This window comes from Macaca mulatta, chromosome 10, assembly GCF_049350105.2.
Source record: "Macaca mulatta isolate MMU2019108-1 chromosome 10, T2T-MMU8v2.0, whole genome shotgun sequence".
NCBI lineage: Eukaryota > Metazoa > Chordata > Mammalia > Primates > Cercopithecidae > Macaca > Macaca mulatta.
This window is the reverse complement of record NC_133415.1, coordinates 79790611-79803966: the sequence shown is the minus strand read 5'-3', so window position 1 is coordinate 79803966 and position 13356 is coordinate 79790611.

Here is a 13356-nt window from a genome sequence, read left to right as displayed (position 1 = left end):
CGAGTGTGTCGGGGTCTAGGGGGGCTGCGGCGCTGGCGCGTGCTCGGGTCCCGCAGCAGCCACCCACGCCTGTCCGCAAGTGCCCAAGCCCGCCCTCTCCCCTCGCGGTGCCCTTTGCTTTCCTTCCCGCTCCTCTCCCGGACCCCCTCCCCCTTGGTCCTCAGCGGCGTCCCTGTTTCTCCCGCCCTCTCCCCCGAGTCTCTCGGTCACTCGCTGGTGCCCTTGGGCGCGCGGTGCGTTGAAGGCGCGAGTCCCGGGTCTTCGGGATACCGGCTTTGGCCGCCAGAGAGCAGCAAGCGCCTGGGATCTGGGGACTGCGGACCGGACGGCGCAGTGCCGCTGCGGGTTGCCTCCTGGGACTGCCCATATGGATCTGCCGCACCTCCTTTTTCTCAGGCCACTGGCCAGGGCAGGGTTTCAGACACCTCTGCCCAGTGCGATGTCGTGAAGAGCGCCCAGGAAGGGTTGGAAACCTGTTCTGGGCTGAGGCTGGGTACGATGGGCTCAGGAGCAGGATGCTGTGGCTACAGCCCTCGGACCCTGCCCAAGACACGCTGGTCTACATACACTGTTACTTTTCTCTGTATCAGATGCGGGAATAAATCTTTCTGTAGCTACCTACCCTAAATAAGGGGCCTTGTTCTTGTTCTGGCCTTGTTAAGAGGGAGGGTGTAAGTGCCGGAGGGTGGGAAAGGGCACTTGGCAGGATGGTTAAATGGGGCGGGTGTGAGACAGTCTGGCTCCGCATCTGAATCCAGGCTCCGCCCCATATTAACTGTGAGACCTCTTTGTGCCACAGTTCCTCATCTGTAAAATGAGAATAAGAAGTGATGTCTACCTCCTGGCCTGAGGGTTAACTGAGTAAATATGGGTGAGGGCCCCAGAGAAGTGCTTGGGTATGTCAGCGGAGTAGGGCTTGTTCAGGGCAGGCTTTTAACAGGGAGGATGGAAGGCAGAGGAGGTGTGGGGCTGGTATGGACTCCGGATGCAGGTGTGGGAGAGGGTATGAGAAGCTTCTTGAGCAGCAGCAGGACTGGGTAGGGAGAGGCTCAAAGAAATCATACAGTTAGCCAACATAAAAATACCAGCTGCTGGCACATGGCAGGCACCATGCTGGATACACTAACTGTAAGGAGGGTAATGCCATCTCATAGTTGCAGAATGAGGAGGGCTTGAGCCCTACCAGGGAGATGAGGGCCTGTTTGCAGAAGTGTCTGGGAGGGGACAGAGAACCCATAGCCCTAGTGTCCACTGGTTGTGGTTAACACAGGGGCAGGATGTCTGAGTTTTAGATGAGAAGCTGCTTTGGAGAAAAAGTAAAAAACTGGAGAAATGTTGAGAGATGGGTGACCTCCCTCCTCTCCATTGCCCAGTCCAGGAAGATAAAGCTTTTATAATCATATCTTGGAAACAGCTCTTCCATGGCCTTCCCCATTAAATCTTTTATTTTGGTTTTTGGAAACTTACTATAGTGAGTTGAAATGAAAGCAACGTGACTTCTAGGGATTAGCCAGCAGCTGACCAAAAGTAAAATCTTGGGTTTGGGCTTCCTCTCTGAGAGGGAAGGGACAGTGGGAACTGAAAGAGGAGGCCAGGAGCTCCTCTCTGGGGAGAGTTAGATGGCAGGTCAGTGTCCATGGGTGGCTGCTGTCACATAGTGTGGAATAGGTGCAACCCTGGTGGAATCCATTCGATTCTGGGATTGGCCAGTTTTCAAAGACTGGGAAGAGGAGACATAGTTAAACCTAGAGCTGGGGCTGGGGTGCTGGGGACTACTTGACTGGTGTCACATAGAGATGTGTGCCTGATTCTGGTGTGGGGAGCCAGCAGAAGGCTGGTTGGAGGTGTTCCTGCCAGCAGGGTAGGAAGAGTTGTGGGATAGAATGCCTGGAAGAAGATGGGGAAGTCTTTCCCCATTTCAGGTCTTGGTGGTCCTCAGAAGTTCTGCAAGATGATTCCAGACGTTCTGGAGCTCTTGGGAAATGAATATGGAAGGACAGTGGTTGTGAGATCGTTGTGAGTTTCCTGTACCTGCTTATCAGACGCTGAAATCCGGGAAGGGGCCGGCACAACGTGCTGGTGGCAGGGGCAACAAGAGAAAGAGCTGTCTCTCTCTGAAAGGAGATCTTAGCAGTGGAGGGCTGGGATAAAGCTCAATATCATCCCAAGCACACCATTCACACCCAGATCTTTGCTTGGATGCCTCATGAGCACCTCGAATTAAGCATGTTCCTAAGTTAAACTCACCATCTCTGACACTAAAATCTTCAACTTACTGTATTCACTTATGAAAATGGAATCAGCATCTATGCAATTGCTGCAGTTGGAAACCTAAACTCCTTCTGTTTTACTGTCCACCCCAAATTTAGCCAGTCCTAGAGTGGTGTTGATTATGTTTGCCTACTTGACTTTGTGAACCCATCCCCTTCTCTCCAACATCTCTGCCTAAGGTCGGGCCCTGATCATGCCTCACTCAGATTTTCATTCATACTCCAATAATGCCTCCTAGTCTGTTGCCATATGGGTCTTCCCAAATCTGATCATTTCACTCTTTCAAAAATATTTCTTTGATGACTCACCACTGCTTTTAAGTTCATAGCACACTTAGTCTAGTGGGACTGGACTCTTTCCTGTTTCTTACTTTTTTTTTTTTTTTTTTTTTTGGTGGGGGAATGCTCAAAGTAAGTTGTTTGGAAGGCGATTTGTAGGAAGCATGTTGAGGTGGTTGTTTCTTTAAAATGGATGCTGCTTTGAAACTGGGCCACATGGGACCCTGGGATTTATTTGGATTATAAATGAATGAATGTGAATCAGAGGCTTTTGTTCCTGAAATGATTCTTACATGAGATTTGTGTTATAGCATCTCATACATGAATAGAATGCTATCCAGAGGGACATGCTCTGGAAAAATGACTAGAACCTTTCCTATCTGAACTCAGGGTCCAGAAACTGAGTCTCTCAGGCACATAGGTACAGCATTTTGTTTGTTTGTTTGTTTATTTATTTACTTAGTTTTTGTAGTGACAGGATCTCGTTATGTTGTCCACGCTGGTCTCAAACTCCTGGGCTCAAGCGATCCTCCCACCTTGACCTCCCAAAGTGCTGGGATTACAGGCATGAGCCACCATGGCACCCGGCCTCCAAAGCATTTTGATCTGGAGTCTGTCACCTCCAGATTATCCTTAAGGATGATTATCCTTAAGGGCTTCCTGGAGGAAGTGAATTTTAGAGAGAGCTTAAATGCCCTTTGGGTCAAGAATTAACTTCCTTCCTTCATCATTCCCTACTTTGACTTGGTCTGTGAAAGTGGGACCATCTTTCTCTAAAGAAATGTTGGGGCTGGGCGCAGTGGCTTACGCCTGTAATCCCAGCACTTTGGGAGGCCGAGGTGGGAGGATCACGAGGTCAAGAGATCGAGACCATCTGGCCAACATGGTGAAACCCCGTCTCTACTAAAAATACAAAAATTAGCTGGGTGTGGTGGCGCGTACCTGTAGTCCCAGCTACTCAGGAGGCTGAGGTAGGAGAATTGCTTGAACCTGGGAGGCAGAGGTTGCAGTGAGCTGAGATCGCGCCACTGCACTCCAGCCTGGCAACAGAGCAAGACTCTGTCTCAAAAAACAAACAAACAAACAAAAAAAAACAAAAAAAAAAAAAAAAGAAAGAAAGAAAAAGAAATGTTGGTGGGCTTTCCGAAACTACCATGTGTATGACCCGTCAGTGTTCTCGGCTGAAGGATACTACTGGGTTTATTCCTTTGGGTAAAATATTTGCCGTAGGTGATAGAAGAAGAATGATTGGGGCTGGTGGTAGCATCATTTGTGATATTGTGATATGATGTGAACTCCTCTCCCTTATTCCATCAACTATCCTCTCAGCTGTCCCCATTAAAGTCAAGTTCCTAGCAGGCCATATATTTTCTAAATGCAGAGCCTTTCCTGGGACAGCAAGGGAAGTCATCAGCAGTTTTGGCAGGAACTCTTACCTAAGAGCCAAACATTGGTGTTCTGTGCTTCCTCCCTATATAGTCTTTGGCAAATATTTGGACCTGGTTGTGTCCTTTATAAAATGGGGCAAATGGGATTGAACTAGATCAGAGATCAAAGCAAGGTAATTCTTTAAGTGAAGCCTTCATAGAAACCCAGTATAGCTTGGAGTATGGGAGCTCACGTCTGTAATCTTAGCAATTTGGGAGGCCAAGGCAAGAGGATTGCTTGAGCCCAGAAGTTTAAGACCAGCACGGGCAATATAGTGAGACTTTGTCCCTACCAGAAAAAAAGAAAAAGAAAAAAAAGAAAAAGAAAAAAAGAAAAAGCTGACTGTGGTGGTGTGCAGCTGAAGTCCCAGCAACTCTGGAGGCTGAGGTGGGAGGATCGCTTGAGCTTGGGAGGTTGAGGCTGCAGTGAGCTGTGATGGCAGCACTGAACTCAGCCTGGGTGACAGAGTGAGACCCTGTCTCAAAAAAAAAAAAAAAAAAAAAAAGAAGCCCAATATAAACAAGCAGATATTTGTGGAGAGGCTTTGATTGGATCATAGGCAAAGTCCTGAGACCCTTGAGGACTCCCTGTCACGGTGCATCCTGTTCCCTGAGGCATTCTCATGGCCTTGTGAGTCCAGGAGCCTTGCGGGCAAATTCCTGGCCCAGTGAGCCTGGAGACCCTGTTGGTCTATGGGTTCTGTGTGATTTGGCAGTATGGCGCCCAGTTTACATGGAAGACTAAGCACCTGCATTTATCTCTTCTCCCTTATGAGACATCTTTAGAGTGACAGCAAATAAAAAGGAGCGGTTTGTCTCACAACTGAGAAGTTAACTCCTATACTGACAAACCCTGGACTGTAGCCCCTAAAGAGGAGGCTTGACGGAACCCTGCAAGGGGTCATGAAGACAATGAGGAGTTCTGGACCACCTCCTTGCTTGTGAAGATGATACAGATTGGTTGGCACTGTCAGAGTCAGGATGCCAAATGGGAGACAATGGTGATGGAGAAGAAATCATGACAGATGTATCCTGTTTGCGGGAACCAGCTGGTCAACCCCCAGTTTCCTCCCACCTCATCAAGCCTGGGCAGCCTTTATTCATTCATTCAATACAAGTTAACTAAGCACCAGCTATATGCCAAAGAACTGTTCTGGACATGTATATGTATATATATATATTTTCTTTTTTTTGAGAGAGAGGGTCCCACTCTGTTTACCCAGGCTGGAGTGCAGTGGCATGATCATAGCTCATTGTGAACTCAACCTCCCAGGCACAAGCCATCCTCTTGCCTCAGCCTCCTGAGTAACTGGGACAACAGGCACGTGCCACCATGCTCGGCTAATTAATTTTTTTGTTTTGTTTTGTAGAGACAGGGCCTTGCTATGTTGCCCAGGCTGGTCTCAAACTCCTGGGCTCAAGCTATTGTCCTGCCTCAGCCTTCCAAAGTGCTGGGATTACAGGCATGAGCCACCTCGCTCAGCTCATGATGGTAAATAAAGCAAATTCCCTGCTATCCTGGGGCTTGATTCAAATGGCAGAGAGTGCTACCCAGAAGAGTTAGGAGGAGAGTTTCGCATTGCCATGGGCAAAAGTTTTCTCTGGGTTTGATATCTGGGTCTTGAAGATTCTTTGCAATGAAATTGCCAAAGAAAATCTAAATCTAAAAGAACCCTTTTCCAGAACCTCCCCATCCTAGAATAGCAGTGGGAGCTGATTGCCAGAGCAAAGGGTGCAAATTCATGCATGTCATTGGAAGACTTCGTTAAAGCTGCCAGTTCCTGGGATCAGCTCCTATGAAGAATATGGACATCCATTCCATTCTTCAGCTGCACATTGATCTCTGGCCCTGGCTTGACCTTTTACCTTACCATGCCTGATCCTTACCCTGGCTACATCCTAACCCATAATACTGACTGACCCAAAACCTTCCTGATCCCCTTAATTAGGCCATTCTTCCCTAGATCCATGCTGTGGTAGGGAAGGGCACTGGGTGAAAGGGTAAGGTCTCAGTGCGACCCTCCCATACCTTCAGGACAGCACAGTTTGGTGCTCAGGTCATGGGCCAGGGAGTATCTGGAGAAAGAATGTGATTTCTGCAGGAAGGAATTTCTGAGTAGTCTCAGCCCCATTCCTATGTCAGCAGAGGCTGGAGGGAACTTGAGCCAGTTATGATTTGATGATTTGTGCTAATATTTGCCTAAAATTAATAGAGTTGGAAATTAATAGAAATGGTAGCGGGTGGCAATGAAATGAAATTCCCACTCAGAACCTGGCTAGCAGCCCACCGCTCTAGGGACCCTTGGAATGGCTCTTTGCTTTGCAGCTGTGTTTGCTTCTGCTTCTAAGAGATATTCTTTTGTTTCTTTTTACTTTCTTCAGGAGAGGAGATAAGCTGGGAAGCAGGATAGTGAACAAAGTTGGAACACACACTGGAGTGGAAAACTCTCAGGGCAGAGATTAGTCAGGATATGTTAAAACCCATAATGAGCAATGCCCACATTTCAGTGACTTAACACAATACAACTTCATTTCTCATTTACTCAAAGGCCAATGTGAAAGTACCTGATTGAACAGCTGTCCTGGACAGATCTCCTCTATGGGACCACTCAGGGATCTAGGCTCCTTTTGATGTGTGAATTCATTGTTTTCTAGAGACTTGGAATGCTCCAGAACCCTGGAGATCTCTTCTGGATTGTCTATAAAAGACATCCAAAGAAGAAAGGGAGACTGTGGAGAATTACATGGATATTTTAGAAACCAAAAACAACAGTTGTGTCTAAACCCATTAGTCCCATGCCTTCACTTACTTGCAAGGGGGAAATGTGGTTTAGCCAGGTACCTAGGAATAGGGAATGGGTTTGGCAACTGTCCAGCCTGTCTATAGTGCAGGACAGCAAGCGTCCCAGGAATACTCAATTTGGGTCTTGGCTAGGAAATGCCTTATGAGGTGCATAGTGAAAAGAGCAGAGAGATTGACTGCCCTGAACACCCCCCCCCCCCACTAGAACTCTACCCAGGCCCAGTAGACTCTTCCATGACTTTTCATGTTTGCTGTTTCTTCCAGACCAGGCTCAACATGTACATTTCCAGCATGGCTTGCTAAAAAGGGCTAGAATTGGGAATGCCATTTGGGGATGTGCTGCTGACAGTTGGTGACAATTCCAACTCACTCAGCTCTGGGAATGCAATAGGAAAATTAAGGTGGGCATCAGGGGCTCAGCTAACATTGCCCTAACCTTCACAGAGAGTAAGCAATCAATCCCTCCCTATAGAATCTACCTCATGAGATTCTCTTACCTTCCTTTATCAGGAATTTTACCTGAAATTCCACCCCTATAATCTGGGTTTACTAACTCCAAGAGCAAGTGTGTTTCTCATTATATTAAATTCATCTCCTAGTAGACGTGACATACAAGGTCACTATCTCCTCCAGCCCCTTAGATCTGCTTAGCCATTGTGGGATGGTGAACTAGGAGGAGTAGGGAACCCATCCAATGGGGATATTCGGTGGTGATGGAAGGAAAGGTGAGAAAGTTCCGGGGATAAACTTTACTAACCTGACAAGTGCTCTGGCTCCCAAATGGAGCAGCAAGTGCTAATGAGGGAGATTTCCTAACACAGAATTAAAATAGGCAGTCCATTCAGAGGAAGTGACCTATAATCAGGTTGAGAGGCTAGGCAGGGTTGCCTGACTCCAATCCCAATTAGGGAGGCTGAGATAACTCCTGCTGGGATGTCAACCCTCCAGCTCATGAATAAGATGGCCCAGAGCCATTTTCCATTTCCTTTCTCCTGGGCCAAGATTCAATATCTGGAGAAGACAGTGAAGAAGGACTTCCCTTGATAATGATTCCCTGGAGAAATGGAAGAATGGAGAAAGCAAAAAATTCCAACTGTCCCAGGAAAGAGATTAGGAATTGAGGCTGGCCTTTCCTACTTCGGAGTTCTCCATGCCTGATCCTTTGGGCTCCTACAACTCTCCTTCCTCTCCTCTCTGTGAGTTAGTCACTTAATCTTTCTGATCTTATATTTTCCCATTTGTAAAATGGTGATAATAACCCTGCCCCTTTGGGGATTAAGTGTCTGCGAAGCTCCCATTTATCTTCTCCATTGTGTCCCTATTGTCTTTGATTTATTCCTCTGTAGAGTACTATTTAGTAATTTAGTTGCTTAGCTGTCCTATTCCTATCTGGAGATAGTGAACTTCTTGGGTTTTTCAGTGATTATAACATATTTATCTTTTTATGCTCAGCAGCCAGTGCAGTGCTCGCTTCTTGAAGTGGCTCAGTGAATGTTTGTTGAGTCAGTGGATGAAAACATGCATCAACAAATGAGTAAACAAATGAATGCATGAAGGACTGTGTACCTCTGAGTGTCACTGAGGGTTACAGTATATGTCTGTGTTCCAAGGTGTCAGCTCTTCTGCAAGAGATGATTGGAGAGGGCTTTCATTCATCCCAAGGAGCATAGTCTGTCGAGGGTAGGACTGGGGACCTTTCTCCTAGGAGGAACACTTTGAGAGGCACGAACACAGAGTTGGATCAGAGGAGTACATGCCCCTGGTGTCAACGTGGGGGTGACTGTCCCATGGAATAGAACTTATCTCTGATGTAAGCCATGAGCCCTACCTAGGAATCCCTTCCTTAGGAGCAGTCCCTACATTCATGTAGATAGACCTGTGTAGGAATAGTGTTGCCTGGTAGCGGGTGGATAAATCTGCTTAAGCATGGGGCTCTTGTCTCATCAGGCTTGGGATTTAGCAGAGAGGTTGGAGCCTAGCACACTGGATTTTCACCTCAAGGAAGATGCTGCTGCATACTATGTGGGTGGATTTTTTCCCCAAAGCAATTGTGGCTGAGGCAAAGATTGGTCTATAAGTGCATGAAGATGGAATAATTAGTGACCACATTTCACTCCTCTGTAGTAATATTATACATCCGTACCCCTTCCATAGCCTCATGGTGGGAACAATAATTGTCTCTGCCCCTTGATATTGAGGTTGGTCATATGACTTACTTTGGCCAAGGGGATGTTGGCAGATGTGACAAAAGCAGGAGCTTGAATTTGCTTGTGTGATTGGGTTTGTGTTCTTGTGCTTCTGCCATCACCACAAAAATACCATATTTCAGGTTGCCATTGCATCTTCATGTCAGACACCAAAATGAGACATCTGGAGTGAAGCTATGCCAACCAATCTGCGGACATATGAACGAGAAATAAATGTTTCTAGCCACATGTTATGGAGATGTCAAGGGAGTTTGTTATGTAGCAAAAGTTGACTGATACAAGGCGAAATGAGTTTTTTAAATTTCAGGCTTTTTGACATCGACAGTTGAGGAAATTATTTACTGCCTTTAATTTGCAAGGCAGCAGTTACTAAAGCTTAATATACATATAGCCTGTGATCTAGAAATGCCTACGGGGGAGATAATCAGCTTATGTCCCCCCATAGACATGTATAAAAATATTCATAGCAACTTCGGCCATAATACTAAACCTGGAAATAACTCAGGTGTCCTCCAGTACAGCACAGAAGGCCAAGGGGGGAATGGGAATGAGAAAGTAGAGGCAGGAAGTTGTGGCGGATGCAAAAAGAGATGAAAGAACAAATGAGAGCAGAATCTTTCTGATGGAAGAGGTTTGAGTGTGTTTATAAGCATTGAGAAAAGATTCAATAAGGGGTAGAAGTTGAAGGTTCAGGAGGAGGTGCAGAGGGATAGAGTCAGATGTTCAATAGGTAGCAGGGCGTGGTATTCTAAGCCCAGATGCAGGAGTTTGCTTCAGAGAGAAAACTGGAACAGAGGGTAGGAAGATGAAGATGTTTGTAGGTTGCTGGGGTCAGAAATCCAGAAGTGTCCTTCCTGATGTGGGTGGTGGGGAGTTAGGGGAATTAAAAAGAATAACGAGAATTTGTAATAACCATTGTGGGAAATGATAAAGGGGCCAGTAAGATTGTCCAGGGGCAAATATGATTGCTAATAAGTTCCAAAAGTCCAGCTGAGAGGCTGGAGACCAGGAAATTGTGATGCTTTCTAACAAGATTCAGCAACCTGAATATGGGAACCAAGAAATTAAGAGATTGGCCTGCTCTATGTCTGGGATTTTAGGGTATAGAGAAGCCTGCGGAGCTAGTGATTCTGTGGGAGGAATACATGTTGGACTCAATAGTCCTACTCTTTTATTTTATTTTTTTGAGACGGAATCTCACTCTGTCACCCAGACTAGAGTGCGGTGGCATGATCTTGGCTCATTACAACCTCCACTTTCTTGAGTTAAAGTGATTCTCCTGCCTCAGCCTCCCAAGTAGCTGGGATTACAGGCGCCCACCATGACATCTGGCTAATTTTTGTATTTTTAATAGAGGTGGGGTTTCACTGTGTTGGCCAGGCTGGTCTTGAACTCCTGACCTCAAGTGATCCACCCTCCTCAGCCTCCCAAAGTGCTGGGATTACAGGGTATAAGTCATCGCGCCCAGCAATAGTCCTACTCTTTTTAGTGATATAAGGAGATTGGTGCCTTAGACCCTGGTGAGTCTGAGGATCTAAGAAGTCATTTAAGGCAGTGGATGAGGCCTTGGAGGTCTCTCCCTCTATTGCTCCAAGCAGAGTGGCTCAGCTGTTATCTTTTGGGTAAGATTGACTTTTTTTTTTCAGACAACTTTATTGAAAGATAATGGGCATCCAGTTAATCGTGAACATTTAAAGTGTACAATTTGATTAGTTTTACCTTATACGTACAACTGTGAAACCGTCACCATAATTAAGATAATCAACATAAACATAAGCCCTCAGATTTCCTTATGCCCTTTTGTAATTCTTCACTGATCTGCTTTTTTCACTATAAATTGGTGTGTATTTTAAAGAATTTTATGCAAATGAAATCATAGAGTATGTACTTTTTTATTGTCTGGCTTCTTTCGTTCAGCTTAATTATTTTGAGATATTGTTTCATGTATCAATAATTCATCTTTTGTTGCTGAGTAGTATACCATAGTGTGTAGATGCCACCATGCATTCACCCATTCACCTGTTGATGGACATAGCCAATATTTGGCTATTACAAACAAAGCTGCTGTGAACATTCAAGTACAAATCTTGGTAGGGACACAGGCTTTCATTTCTCTTGGGTAAATATCTGGGAGTAGCATGGTCATGTGGTAGGTGTTTGACTTTTGAAGAAACTACCAAACATTTTTCCAAAATGCCATACCACTTTAAATTTCCATTAGCCCTGTATGAGTGTTCTAGTTGCTCTAGATCTTCTCTGATGTTTTAAATTTAGCTCCTCTAATAGGTATGTGATAATATCTTATAGTGGTTTTAATTTGCATTTCCTAATGACGGTGAGTTATTTTAAGGAGCTTATTTGCCGTCCATGTATATTTGGTGAAGTATCAGTTCAAACCGTTCCCCATTTTAAAAAATTGGGTTGTTGGTTTTCTTATTATTGGCTGTTGAGAGTTCTTAATATATTCTGAATACAAGCCACTTATCAGATATATGATTTGCAGATGTTTCTCCCGGTCTGCGGCTTGTCTTTTCATTCTCTTGACAGTGTCTTTTGAAGAGCAGATGTTTTTAATTTAGTTGAAGTTCAAATGATCAAATTTTCTTTTATGGATCATGTACTTGATGTTGTAACTAATAAATCTTTGTCTAACTCTGATTCACAAAGGTTTCCTCCTATGTTTTCTTCTCACTGGAAACAATGCAGGAAAGAATGCAGCAAAGCAATATCTTTAAAATACTGAAAAAAAAAATGGCAACCTAGAATTTTGTGCCCAGCAAAAATTTATTTCAAACACGAAGAACAAATTAAAAATGAGATGACAGATCTAAACTTAGCTATATAAATAATTACATAAAGTATATATTTCCCTATCCTTTTGCTTTAACCTATTTTTGTCTTTATAGGTAAAGTATTGAAAGTCATGGTGAAAACTGCAATTACTTTTGAACCAACCTAATATATTTGTTGTAGCCAGCCTGTAGTTTGGTGTGCTGTCATACTTATCTTTGTTCCTCTATATGTCATACATCTTCTCCCTCAGTCTACTTTTAAGACTTTCTCTTTTACACTTAAAAAATTTGGTTATGATGTGTGTTAGATTGCTAGATTTATAGTTTGCATCAAATTTGGGAAATCTTCAGCCATTATATCTTCAAATATTTTTTCTCATCCTTCCTGCCTGCTTTAGGGACTCCAATTACCCATATATTATACCACCTGAAGTTGTCTCATACCTCACTCATGGTATATTTTCCCCATCTTCTTTCTCTTCCTTCTCTTTGTCCTCCTTTTCCTCTAATTGTTTTTTTTTTCTCTGTGTGTTTTATTTTGGACAGTTTATCTTGCCATGTCTTCATGTTACTAATCTTTTCGTCTGCAATGTCTAATCTGTTGTTAATTTCCTGTAGTATATTTTTTATCTCAGATATTTTAGTTTTCCTTTATACAAGTTTGACTTGGGTCTTTTAAATACTTTCCATGAATCTATTTAACTTTTTGAATATGTGAAATACTGTTACAGATGTTTTAATGTCTTTTCTCACTTAACATCTATGTCAGCTGTGGTGTGATTTTGATGCGCTGATTTTTCTCCTTATTACAGGTGATATTTTTCTACTTCTTTGAAGATCTGGTAAATTTTAGTTGTGGATTGAATTTATAGACATTGTGGATTTTGCCTGTTTGAGTGCTGGATATTTTTTGTGTCATTATAAATATTCTTGAACTTTGTTCTGGGATGCAGTTAAGTTACTCGGAAATAGTTCGGTCCTTTTAGATATTGTTTTTATGTTTTTCTTTTAGATGGGACCACCACAATGCTTGATATAGGGGTAATTTTGCCCTGCTACTAAGTCAAAACCCTTTTCAGTACTATTCCTAGTGGTCTGTGAATTGTGAGCTTTTCCAGTTTGGTTAGTGGAAACAGGTACTATTCAGGGCCATATGTGAGTGTCAGGAATCATAGGTCTAATCCTTTAGGGTGTTTTTTCCCCCAGCTTGGGTAGTTTCCTCACATTCATGCACAGATCATTGCTTTGCTGAGTGTTGAAGGGGGACTGGGTGCACATCTCAAGAGCTCTCTTTCCATTCGGCTGTCTCCTCTTTGGTGCTCTATTCTACACATTCTAGCTTCCCTGGCTCCCTGAGTTCCTTGCCCCATCTTCTCACCTCAGGGAGTTTCAGGACTCCACCTGGGTGCCCCTTCTCTTTGGCTTGGCCTGGAAAATCTCTCAAGGGAGTAATGTGAGGCAATTTTAGGACTCATTTGTTTTTCATCTCTCAGGGATCACTGTTCCTACTTATTAATGTTCAATACCTTGAAAGCCATTTTATTATATATTTTGTCCAGTTTTTTGTTTGCTTCCAGT